Consider the following 12,109-nt stretch of genomic DNA (forward strand, 5'->3'; position numbering starts at 1 on the left):
GTAGTACAAAATAGATAATTAATAAATCAAAATTACTAATATAATAAAAAGGGTTTATGGCCATTAGCAACTTACAAACATTCATAATTGACATGCATTTTATAGGCTAATTATGAAGGGACAACGCTCATAATTTTTTTTTCAATAATCTGATTATGTTATAGCACTTCAAGACCTAGAGCAAAGCAAACTGTCATATGCACAATATAATGTGTAATGTAAAGTTTAAGTTCAATAACTGCTAAGATAACTGATATTAGAAGGATGTGGACTTCTTGGAGCAAGACCAGAGGAGGCCACGAAGATCCTCAGAGGGCTGGAGCTCCTCTCCTATGAGCAAAGGCTGAGAAAGTTGGTGTTGTTCAGCCTGGAAACAAGAAGGCTCCGGAGAGACCTTAGAGCTCCTTCCAGTATCTAAAGGGGGCCTACAAGAGTGTTGGAGAGGGACTTTATACAAGGGCATGTAGTGATAGTACAAGAGGGGAATGGCTTCAAACTGAAGAGGAGCAGGTTTAGATTAGATATTAGGAAGAAATTCTTCACTATGCCTGTGGTAAGACATGGGAACAGGTTGCCCAGAGAAGCTTGAATGACCCATCCAGCCTGGAAGTGTTCAAGGCCAGGTTGGATGGGGCTTTGAGCAGTGTGCTCTAATGCAAGGTGCAGGGAGAGTGTAACTAGATGATTTCTAAGGTCCCTTGCAACCCAAACAATTCTATAATGATATATTCTACTATATCAAGGTGTATAGCTTAACTATAAAAATATTCAGGTAAGATCTGTATGAGACACCCGCAGAGTGCCCAAGATCGCATTACTCAGGATTGTGTTCAGACAGCTTTTGAATATCTCCAGTGAGGGAGACACCACATGATCTCTGGGCAATCTAGTCCAGTGCTTAGCTGTTGCACAATAAGGTTCTTCCTTATATTCAGGTGGAACTTCCTGTACATCAGTTTCTGCCAGTTTCCTCTTGTCCTATTGCTTGGCACCACCGAGCAGAGCCTGGCTCCATCCTCTTGGCATCCTCCCTTCAGATACTTGTATCCATTGATGAGGTCCCCTCTCTGTCGTCTCTTTGTGAAGCTGAACAGGCCCAACTCTCTCAGGCTTTCCTCATAAGTGAGATGCTCCACTCTCTTAATCATCCTTGTAGCCCCCTGTTGAACCTGCTCCAGAAGCTCCATGTCTCTCTGGTACCGAGACACCCAGAACTGGACACAGCACTCCAGATGGGGCCTCACCAGGGCTGAGCAGAGGGAAAGGTTCACCTCCTTTGCCCTACTGACAATGGTCTTCCTAATGCACCTCAGCAGATCACTGGCCTTCTTGGTAACAGGGGCACACTGCTGGCTCATGGACAGCTCGTTGTCCGCTGGGATTCCCAGGCCTTTCTCCACAGAGCTACTTCCCAGCAGGCCAGCCCCCAGCCTGTACTGGTGTTTGGCATCATTATTCCACAGGTGCAGGACTCTGCACTTGCCTTTGTGGAATTTCAGAATGTTTTTCTCTGCCCATCTCTCCAACATGTCAAGGTTCCTCTGAAGGGTTGCACATCACTCTGGGCTATTGGCCACTCCTCACAGCTTTGTGTCATCAGTGAACTTGCTGAGGAGGCATCTACCGCTTCACGCAAGTAATTGATGAATAAGTTAGACAATACAGGACCCAGTTTTGACCCTTGGGGGACACTGCTAGTGATAGGTCTCAAACTAGGCCCTATGTCACTGATCATGACCCTCTGAGGTCTGCCATTCAGACAGTTCTCAATCCACTGGTCCAGCCTGCACTTCCTTAGCCTGTCCATGAGGATATCATGGGAGACAGTGTCATAAGCCATGCTGAAGTCCAGGTAGACAACATCTACTGCTCTCCCTTCATCTATCCAGTCACTTGTTCCATCATAAAAGGCAATCATTTTGGCTAAGCACAATTTCCCTTTGATGAATTCATGGTGACTACTCCTAATCACTTCTTTGTCTTCCTCATGCTTAGAGATGGCCTTCAGGATGAGCTGTTCTACCACCTTTCCAAGGATTGAGGAGTGGTGGTATATTGGGTTTGCATGACCAGGTTTTGGTAGCAGGGGGGACTGCAGGGATGGCTTCTGTGAGAAGCTGCTAGAAGCTCACCCCATGTCCGACAAAGCCAATACCAGCTGGATCCAGGACAGACTCACCGCTGGCCAAGGCTGAACCTACTGGTGATGGTAGCAACACCTCTGTGATAACATTCAGGAGGGGGGAAAAAAACCAACTTATTGTGCAGATGTAATGGTGGCCAGAGAAGAGAGGAGTTGAGAATATGTGATAGGAACAATTCTGCAGACACCAAGGCCAGTGGAGAAAATAGGAGAGGAGGTGCTTCAGGCACCAGAGTTGAGATTCCCCTGCAGCCCATGGTGAAGACCATGGTGAAGCAAGCTGTCCTCCTGCAGTCCATGGAGGTTAATGGGAGTGCAGAGATCCACCTGCAGCCTGTGGAGGAGACCCACACCTGAGCAGGTTGATGCCCGAAGAAAGGCACTGTGACCCCATGGGAAGGCCGGCTGGAGTAGGCTCCTGGCAGGGACCTGTGGACCTGTGAAGAGAGGAGCCCATGCTAAAGCAGGTTTCCTTGTATGATTTGTGACCCTGGGGTGGACCCATATTTCAGCAGGCTCTTCTTGAATGGCTGCACCCTGTGGAAGTGACCTACGTTGGAGCAGTTTGTGAAGAACTGTTGCCCAGGGGAAGGACTCATGCTGGAGAAGTTCATGGAGAACTGTCTCACGTGGGAGAGACCTCACACTGGAGCAGAGGAAGGATTCCACTCCCTGAACAGCAGCAGAAAGTGTGATGAAATGTGATGAATAGAGTGTAACCCCCTTCTCAACTCCCTGTGCCACTGGCGGTGAGGAGGTAGAGCCCAGGAAGGAGGGGAGGGTGGAGGGAAGGTGTTTCTAAGATTTGTTTTACTTCTCATCATCCTGTTCTGATTTTGACTGGTAATAAATTCAATTATTTCCCCAAGTTGAGTCTGTTTTGCCCATTATGGTAATCGGTTTGTGATCTGTCCCTGTGATTATGAGCCTTTAGTTTTTCTCTCCCTGGTCCAGTCGCAGAGGGGAGTGATAGAAGAGAGGCTTTGGTGGGCACCTGGCATCCAACCAGGGCCAAGACACCACAGACTGACTGGCCTGTAGTTGCCTGGGTCCTCCTTCTTTTTTTTAAGGCTGGGGTGACATTTGCTTTCTTCCAGTCCTCGGGTACTTTTCCTGACTGCCACGACCTTCATAAGACAATTGAGAGTGGTTTAGCAATGATGCCCACCAGTTCCCTCAATATTTGTGGATGCATCCCATCAGGGCCTATGGATTTGTGGATGTCAGGTTTGACTCCACGGTCTCTAACCTAGTCCTGCTCAATCAAGGGGAATTCTTCTTTTCTCAAAGAGAGAAATTACAAACAGAGTTAATTATCACCAGAGACATGCTAATTAAGCATCATCAGGTCCACAGGACCTTGAATCTAATAGCCTTGTCTATTCAGAAACTAAGCAGTGAGAAATGTTGATTTTTTTTTTATTTTTTGACGAATGTGGTTCTTCTAAGATACCATTCACCGAGTCAGAGGACACTCCTGAATCCTCAGGTGTCTGCCAAGTCCAGAAATCAAATGTCTGGGACACAAGTGGAAGGCAATGTAAATACATAATGTTATGTATGTAGAGCTTTGAGTCAGTGAAGCATTTAACCATGCGCACAAATTGAAACACACCATACTGGAACTTATATTTCAGATTGCAGCAGTCTTTTCAAAGAAATACTGTGTTACTGTTTGAACTGAGAGGACGTAAATGATGTTTTTTAGCAGTACTGTGTGTAGTTGTGATCTCATTTTATGCTCTGTGGAAAACAAAAAGAGGTTCTAATTTCCATAGTGAACTCCAAAGATTCTCAGAATTTGCGTGTTTATTTACTCTCACACCACAGAATGTTCCCAGTGAAATTCCTCTCCCTAATACTCAAACTTTTACAAACAAGTGGAAGATACGTTTATGCTGAGAATCGCACTTCCACATGTTCCTTATGTAGCACATTGCTTTATGCCAAAGGTCTTGATGTGTGGCCTTTCTGTTACATTACATCACATTAATGAAAATCTAGACATCAATAAAAGGATACATATTCTAAAATGCACCTATCCACATATTTTATTAAAGGTGTTCAGAAGAAAATGAGGTCTCAAATTATCTTCCTAATACATTTTGGCAGGTAATATGGATGTTTCAGTGCCTTGGGCAAAACTCTCAAGAGAATGTCTAATTTTTGCTTCCATGTCAGCAATCACACCAGGCAAGTGATATTTACAATATAATTTAATCTTGAGCAGTGGACAGGGAGTCATAAGGGAAATGTTTTGGCCAGTAACATTAACTCATTCCAAGTACATGGGCAGATCAATAAGTGGGAGTTACTGGGAGAAAAAATGCAATTAAGCTCTAGCTGATCTGTGAGGAGGCCCTTGTGAATGGTATGCATACAGAAGAAAACAAGAGAGGCATCCCACCAATGATGTAATAAAAATTGGTGTCTATTTTTTTTTTCTGTCTGCATACAACAATCTTTAGTTTGCATATATTTGTGGTGACAAGTTTCACATTTACATTTGACAACTGTTTTAATCCATGTGCTTCTGGTGAGCAATTGTGGCAGTTAGTACCAGGATATTATGTGCCTTAAAGTTTTGGGTTTGGTTTTCTTTTCTTCTCTTCATTTCTGTGGCTAATAGCAAGTTGATTCTCCACTAAGAGTGTCACGAAAACTGTAGTCACTGAAGTAACCTAACACATAATTAATCTCTGAGTCATATCTAAATACATTACAAGAATTGTAGCAGTAATATGTCAGCAAAATTTTTACACGAATAGTCTGATTTTTTCAATCCTCTTAGGAATGTGACTGGCAATATGCAGGATTGCATGCAAAGATCTTGGGGCTACAAAAAGAAATACTAAACTGTTCTTGTCTGCTCTTCCACTCTCCTTACTTGTGCACCTAATTAACAGTCAACTTTAAAAACAAATTCTGATCTTCTTCAGTGAGTAATAATATACTGTGCAATTAGACTTCTTATGCCGTTCCTGTGGTCTAGGACACCAAGTCTCTCTGACTCAATAAGGTACAGTGCCTCGGTTGGAGAGCCTGTTGTGAATTTCACTGCAAATTCAGAACGGCCAAAGGACATTTTCTTTTCCCAGAAAGAGAACAACCAGGTTATTACATCTGCATTTAATGTGCATGTAGGATAATATACTAAATTGAATCATTTCATAAATGTCATATAAGCAGTGTCGAAGCATACACCTCATAAACAAATTTAGATGTTGCATTTTATCCTTTTCAGTCTGTAGGATGATGAACTTTATGATCTTAATATTTTTTAAGCAGAACTTACAGAATTTTTAGAATGCTCTTTCATCTGGAGGAATAGCAAAAGGGAATCAAAATGAAGGAAACCCAAAATTTGGAATGAGGTTTACACATACTTACCTGGGTTGGTCTCTTTTAAGTACCTTACTGTTGCACCTAAGTTTGCAACTCTAGAGATATTTTGCTTAATTTCTTCATAGAAGATTTCTTAAAATGAAAGTATTACAGTCACTACCTTCTATCAATTGCAGATAATCAGTGGGATATGGGTGTCTTATATAGATCTCAGATAATAAAAGGAAGCAAGTACAAGGGACAGGTCACACATTCCTACAGCACTGACATCTGGTAAAAATAGAGAGCCTATCAAAGTGGCATAAAACATATAAAATTAAATTACTAATACACATATGGAGATATCAGGTATGTATCTAGATTTCTGCAAGCCAGTTAGTTATGAATGTCAAAGGTTTATTTTTCTAGTAGGAATGAGGCGATCAGCAGATAAAACCTACATACAACATCTCCAATGGACTTCTCCCATCAAAGTCAAATACATTCATGCTCTGCAATGTGGTCACATAGTGAAAATGGACATCCTTGTACTAAAAGAAGATCCTGATCCTCTTTGCAAGGACACCAGAGTGAGTAAGCAAAGGAGCCACTATAGGAACTAGTGACTGACAATGATCTAATGGAAAATGTTAATCTGTGTCAGACCTTGAACCAACATTACACAAACCCCATCTGCATGGGTCAATAACTCATTTTCTACCAGTTTTTTAGTGTTCTGCAATTCTGTAGCATGGTAATTCTGTGACAGGTATCACAGTAAATTGTTGCCTGAGCTACAGGTTTTCATGATCTCTAGAGTTTTTCTACACATATATTGAAAGAACAATATTTACTGTCAAACCAGGGAAATGGCTTTGCTTAGTCCTGTGCACTACAGTGCGCTCAAGGCACATGATACCTGAGAATCCATACTTTGATTTCTATGATGGTAGTGACAGTGTGATTGTGTGATTATATGACTTTGATGGTCTTAATCAGCAAATCTCATGACTAAAACTGTCTCAGAGCCTTTTATTCTTTACTATTTAGAAATTAAGTAAAAGACTGTGTTAAATATTTCTTGCTCCATAAAAAAATCACTCAATTCACTCATTTCACTCAAAGCACTCATTTTAATTTAATGAAGCACAGTTTTATGAGACTCTTTCTACAGCTTCAGTCTTACTCACAAACCTTGACCTCATTTAGCAAAAATAGAGATCGATTTCCTTGAAAAATGTTCTTTCAAGTACATTATGATATTTTAAGTCCAAGGAAAGTGAATGCTACAAAAACATACAAGCACCAGAATCTCTGTGCTTGTAGATGGTCTCCCATCTTGGCTTTCAATTGGTAGCTCTATCTGAATGGTGCCACTCCTGAACATCTCTTGTCAGTCTCAGAAACTAATGAAAAAGGAAGACCGTTACAAGTGTCTTAGTGGAGAAACTCCCTGAAAACATTACAGAAGCTCTATGAAGGCCAAGGGTAAGAGTTGTGAAGATGTCACTTTTAACAGAATGACAATACAGGGCTTATTAATCATCATACTAGCCCCAACAGTTCCCCCCACTAACTCTCCTCACTAGTCCACCAGGAAGAACCTGCAAAGCCTCAGAGAAACTGCCTCATATTGTAACTATGAGCAAGAACTTCCTGGAAAATTCACTTCATAGTCATACTAGTATTATGGAGCTTTGACTGTATCAACAAATGTCACCACTATGATCAAACAGCTTGGTCATGGATATGTTCCAGGTTCTGTGTACCCAAGCCAGGTTTCTCCACTGAGGCAATAGGAAAAGAGATGAGGCATACAGTGCCAAGAACGTTCTGCTCATATCCAAGGCCAGTGAACTTCTACATGGGAGAAAACTGACTCCTGGAAGAAACAGAAGCTCTGTCTGAAGGTATGAGATAAAAGAGCTCAGCCAGCAAGCCAGAAAAGCTCATTGGGTTAGTACAAAACAGTCATGCTTAGATCAAAACTTAATTTTTCTCATTTCAACCTGTTTCTCCCAGCTGAATCTAAAAGTAAAAACCAGCAATTTTGAGCTCAGTTTGGTACTGAATATGAAACATCTGATTAAAAAACAGAGAGTAACAGAATTATTTTAACTAAATAATTCCCTAAATCAGGGCTGTAACACTGAACTTTCTGAGTTTAAGGTTTATAAAACCGCACAAACAACTAAAAAACTGAACCAAACCCTCATATATACTGTGGAATATTAATGCAGTTAAATAACTTTTAACCATCTTATCTTTGATGGCTACAGTAACTGATCAATACTTGTTGTCTCATAGTAGACAAAATAGAAATAATTTATGGTTTTATAGCAATGTGTGGAATAGAGTTAGATTTGGCGGAAGTCTTAAGCTGCTTGCTCAAATCGACGTGTTTCATTTCACCTCTACTGGCATAAAAAATAATAAGATACATAAAAATTTTATTTTTAGAGGACAACATTTACTACAAATGGTTTCTCATGCAGCTTCATTTCTTCTTACGAAGAAATTGAAATAGCAACCACTTTTAAAGGGGATTATTTTTCACAGAACTCCATGAAATATTTCTGAGCTATGGCAAACTGAGAAATAAATCCTAATTTATGAGAATGTCTGAAAAAAATGACTGGTACTTTCAAAAAGCTATTTATCAAGTACCTCATAAAGTAAAATGTGACAGCAAAAGTAAGAGAAATTCCGTGGGCAAAATGTTTTTCCCCAGGCACAGGACAAGACAGGGCTGCATCTCCTCTGGGAGACTATTCTGCTCTTGAACAGAGGATACAACTCCTCTTTACTGCTTTGAGGCTTCATTCAATTCCACCTAAACCACTGAACCACTAGCTACATTTAATCTATTAATTTACAACAGCAATAATTTAAAAGTTTTACAAAAACCTCATAACAGTAACTTTCATTTTATTTGGATATTATTCTGATTGAAAATATAAAAAATTAAAAAAGAGCACCATGCCTCTTTTTTTTTGTTTGTTTGTTTGGTTGGGTTTTTTTGTTGTTTTTTTTTGTTTTGGTTTGGTTTGGTTTGGTTTGGTTTTGGTTTTTTGTTTGTTTGTTTGTTTTGGTTTTGGTTTTTGTTTGGTTTTTTGTTTGTTTTTGTTTTGGTTTTGGGATTTTTTTGTTTGTTTTTGGGTTTTTTTGTTTGTTTTGTTTTGTTTTGTTTTTTGTTTTTTGTTTTGGTTTGGGGGTTTTTTTGGTGCATTTTCCAGTAAATAGAATCAATGGTCTGCACATACCTAGAAAAAAGTAAATTTAAGGATTAAAGAATACTTTTGAAAAGTTCATTTTTAACTTTGTTCATGTATGGTGAGGTATGCATACAAATGGCATCTGATAAGAATCTGATTGTAGGAATTATGCTTATCCAATTCAGAATCAAAAAAAAGTTCTATTATTATACAGGTAAAATCAAAACAAAGCTTAATTACTGAATACAAACTAATGAAATGATGCAAACATGCTAAAAAGCATTCACAGAAATAAAATTTTCAGAGCAGTGACTGTGCCTTAAGCATTTCAGAAAAGGCTTTCAGAATATCTTTTAAATCACAAAGAGGCAAAAATAATTGAAAAAATAATTTTATGAAATTACTTATTATGAATAATATTCTGTTTGATGTTGGATGGCCAAAAAGGAAAAATGATTAAACATGCTTATATTCTGAATTGCATAGCTCATCTTTTTAATGTCACAGGACTTAACTGTGATTTGTTTATTTCCAGTCAGTTTGTGACTGATCTTTTTCAAGTTGATGAGGCCACAGAGGATTCACTCCGAGGCTTGGACACCATGAGCATAATGGTGATGGTACCCTTACGTTAGGTGCCACCTAAAATGCTTCTGCATGTACTTCATGTATATGTTTGTAAGAAACTCAGATCTGAAGGTGATTTCTTCTTCACTGTATGCATTCTGTACAGAAGCTTACCACAAATCATTGTGCTGACGTACACAAAATAGTAAATGAATATCTTACTGCTGAAGGATGACTGACTTCATCAGCACATTAGGCATTTATACACTGCATGTTTCACTCCTGGAGGCTCAGAGGGAATACCAAAGCACCAGACTGTTATTTTATACTATCCTTGACAGAACTTCACACATTGTTGTTATTAAACACAATAATAAAGAATATATTTATTATTATTATCTATTGTAATTTCTTTATATAGCAGAACATAGAATAAAGAATTAGAATAAAAAATTATCTATTATAAAGAATGACTTTACATAGAGGGAGTTAAGAAGTCAAAATAAAGGAAAATTTAGTTAAGAATATTTCCTTTTCACTTGAACTTTGTTGTATTAAAGACTATCCATTGATACAGAAAAATCTAAGTGAGGGAGGGATTGGAAAAGAAAGCACTAAATTAAGAGGAGGAAAAGGAAGTATGAGCTTAATTCTCTTTTTTAGTATGTTACTATTTCCAACAATGCCCCAACTGATATATCTTCACAGATCTCAGAGGAATTGCACCTGAGTGAGACCAGTGTGAATATCATGTAAGCGAACAGAATGAACTTAATCTCAGCTTTTAATACTTACTGGTTTAAAGCAGTAAAAGAAAATAAGTATTCTCCATAATATTAAGTAGGTACAGTTTTAAAACTATTAATAATGCACTTTAGAAGATAATGCTATTAGTAACTCATTGCTTCATTACAAAGAACTGCCATAAATGAAATACATTTCAAGGAGTTCCTGAAATTTATTTTACATGTAACTGCAAATGATAGAGTGTACATCTACTGGAATAATGCACACTTTAAAGAGAAAAGCTTTATTTCTAGGTTCTTCTGCAAAGCATCTTGTAATGAATATTTTAAAAAATCATTTAAGTAATACATTCTAAGTTAGTTTTAGTTAAACTAAGTTCTAATATTGCGTAAAAACTGCCTACAGAATAATATGTGGGTGTGCATTAAATATTTCCATAGCATTGAAAATACTTCAGAAAGATGATTCTTTAAAAGAGAAACACCATGAACAGACCGGTGATATATGCACCTTTTTGCTTACTCCTCCTAATTTAATTTCATTTCAAGGTGAACCGTAAATGTATTATTCATACAATCTTCTTTAATATGTGTACAAACAAACCATGCTCCCTTAAACCCAAATAAAAAGTACACAGCCTTTTCACTTTATTACATCTTAGCTACTCAACTGAAATCTCATCTTTCCTTTCAAAACATGAGATTCATCATATGTTAAATGTCAGCATTATTGTGTAAGCTCAGGAGGAGCCACAGTGGGCTTCACTCTTTGTCCTCATACATAAGCCTTATAAAAACCATCCATAACTGCTACTCTGGAGCTACAATCTTTTGTTGACATTGAGTAAACCTTGTAGAAAGATAGCATTTCTGATTTTAAAGTTAAGAAGTAACAGAATCTGCCACATTTCCAAGAAAATTGTTCTGGTAATGAGCAACTGATACATAGCTGCATCTAAATGTGTCTGGTATCCAATTCCAGCTAATAGCTCTGGAATTTTTTGAATAGACTTTTTCAGAAGCCTTTACTACGAGCCATGTTTCCTTCTGCTGCTACAAGACAGAATAATTTCATGCCCTTCTCTGTCATAAACTAAAATGACTGGGTTTCTCAATCACATTTGAAGGTGGATTTCCAGGCCTTTCGTCAGTCCAGAAGCTTCCTCCCATCCAGCCTTTAACTACTTTATAAAAAACAGTTCTTATCAGATATGCAATAATGTTGTTAGTCTGCATCAGTAGCCACAGATTTGTTCTTCTGAATTCCTCAGTCTACAAAGAATTTAACTGAAAATGACCAGTAAACCTCTCATAGCAGGGCTTGAGTTTTTCCTTAGTTTTCCCTATGAAGAACCTAGTTTAGACTGCAAATGCAATACAACAAATCATTAAAGACACTTATTGACAGCTATTTTCAGTTCATACAATAGATTTTTTTGTTTGTTTGTTTAGATTTGGAATGTTAATTTAAAGCAATCATTTTTATATTCTTGAAATCATGCCCACACAGGAAGACAGATTCACAATTTAGTAATAATTAGATAAATTAAAAGTATTTCTCTGGACAGCAGTCATACTAACCTACATTTTCACAAAAGTACCTCAGAATCATACACAATGTTCAAGTAAACTAATTTTATTTTTCTTTCATAGTTTCAGCCACTACTGTTTACCAGTGTTAAATCTGTACTGCAGAAACAAAATTACACTAGCCCCATAAAACAGTACCTGATCTAAAATTTCATGTTTACCCTCTCTCTTGGGAAGCTCACAGTAAAGCCAGAACCAGTGATTGTTATCTCCTCTGACAGTCAGTCTGACCCCTGCTGGAACATCAATGCATATAAGCACTAGCAGAGAACCAGGACACAGTACTTAGAAAAACCACACTACTGCAACTACAGTACTCAGTGTACTTTCAGACTGTACATTTTAAACACTGTAGAAAAGATCCAAGGAAAGAATTGTATAAGATAACATGGATGGCTGCTTTCAGAAATGTACGATTTCGGTAGTACTATTTCCAGCAGATAAATGAAGAACATTGGTTTTGGTAAATATCCATTTGAAACTACTTGAGTATGAATCTTATTTAAAAACAAACAAAAAAATAT

General features: G+C 38.2%; 1 protein-coding gene across 11 annotated transcripts in view; it reads right to left on the reverse strand.

The window, feature by feature from the left end:
- Positions 1-12,109, reverse strand: part of DLGAP1 (DLG associated protein 1) — a 414,943-nt gene that overhangs the window by 145,666 nt on the left and 257,168 nt on the right. Inside the window, exon 1 of one of the 11 annotated variants that reach the window (XM_032685081.1) lies at positions 2,497-2,550. The exons of 8 other annotated variants lie outside the window; for them this stretch is intronic. The gene's annotated coding sequence lies outside the window, so the exon portion shown is untranslated. Of the gene's footprint in view, positions 1-1,244; positions 1,265-2,373; positions 2,394-2,496; positions 2,551-12,109 lie in introns of those variants that run through there. 2 more of the 11 variants (XM_032685091.1, XM_032685099.1) reach the window with 2 other exon arrangements.

Source organism: Chiroxiphia lanceolata, chromosome 1 (genome assembly GCF_009829145.1).
Source record: "Chiroxiphia lanceolata isolate bChiLan1 chromosome 1, bChiLan1.pri, whole genome shotgun sequence".
NCBI lineage: Eukaryota > Metazoa > Chordata > Aves > Passeriformes > Pipridae > Chiroxiphia > Chiroxiphia lanceolata.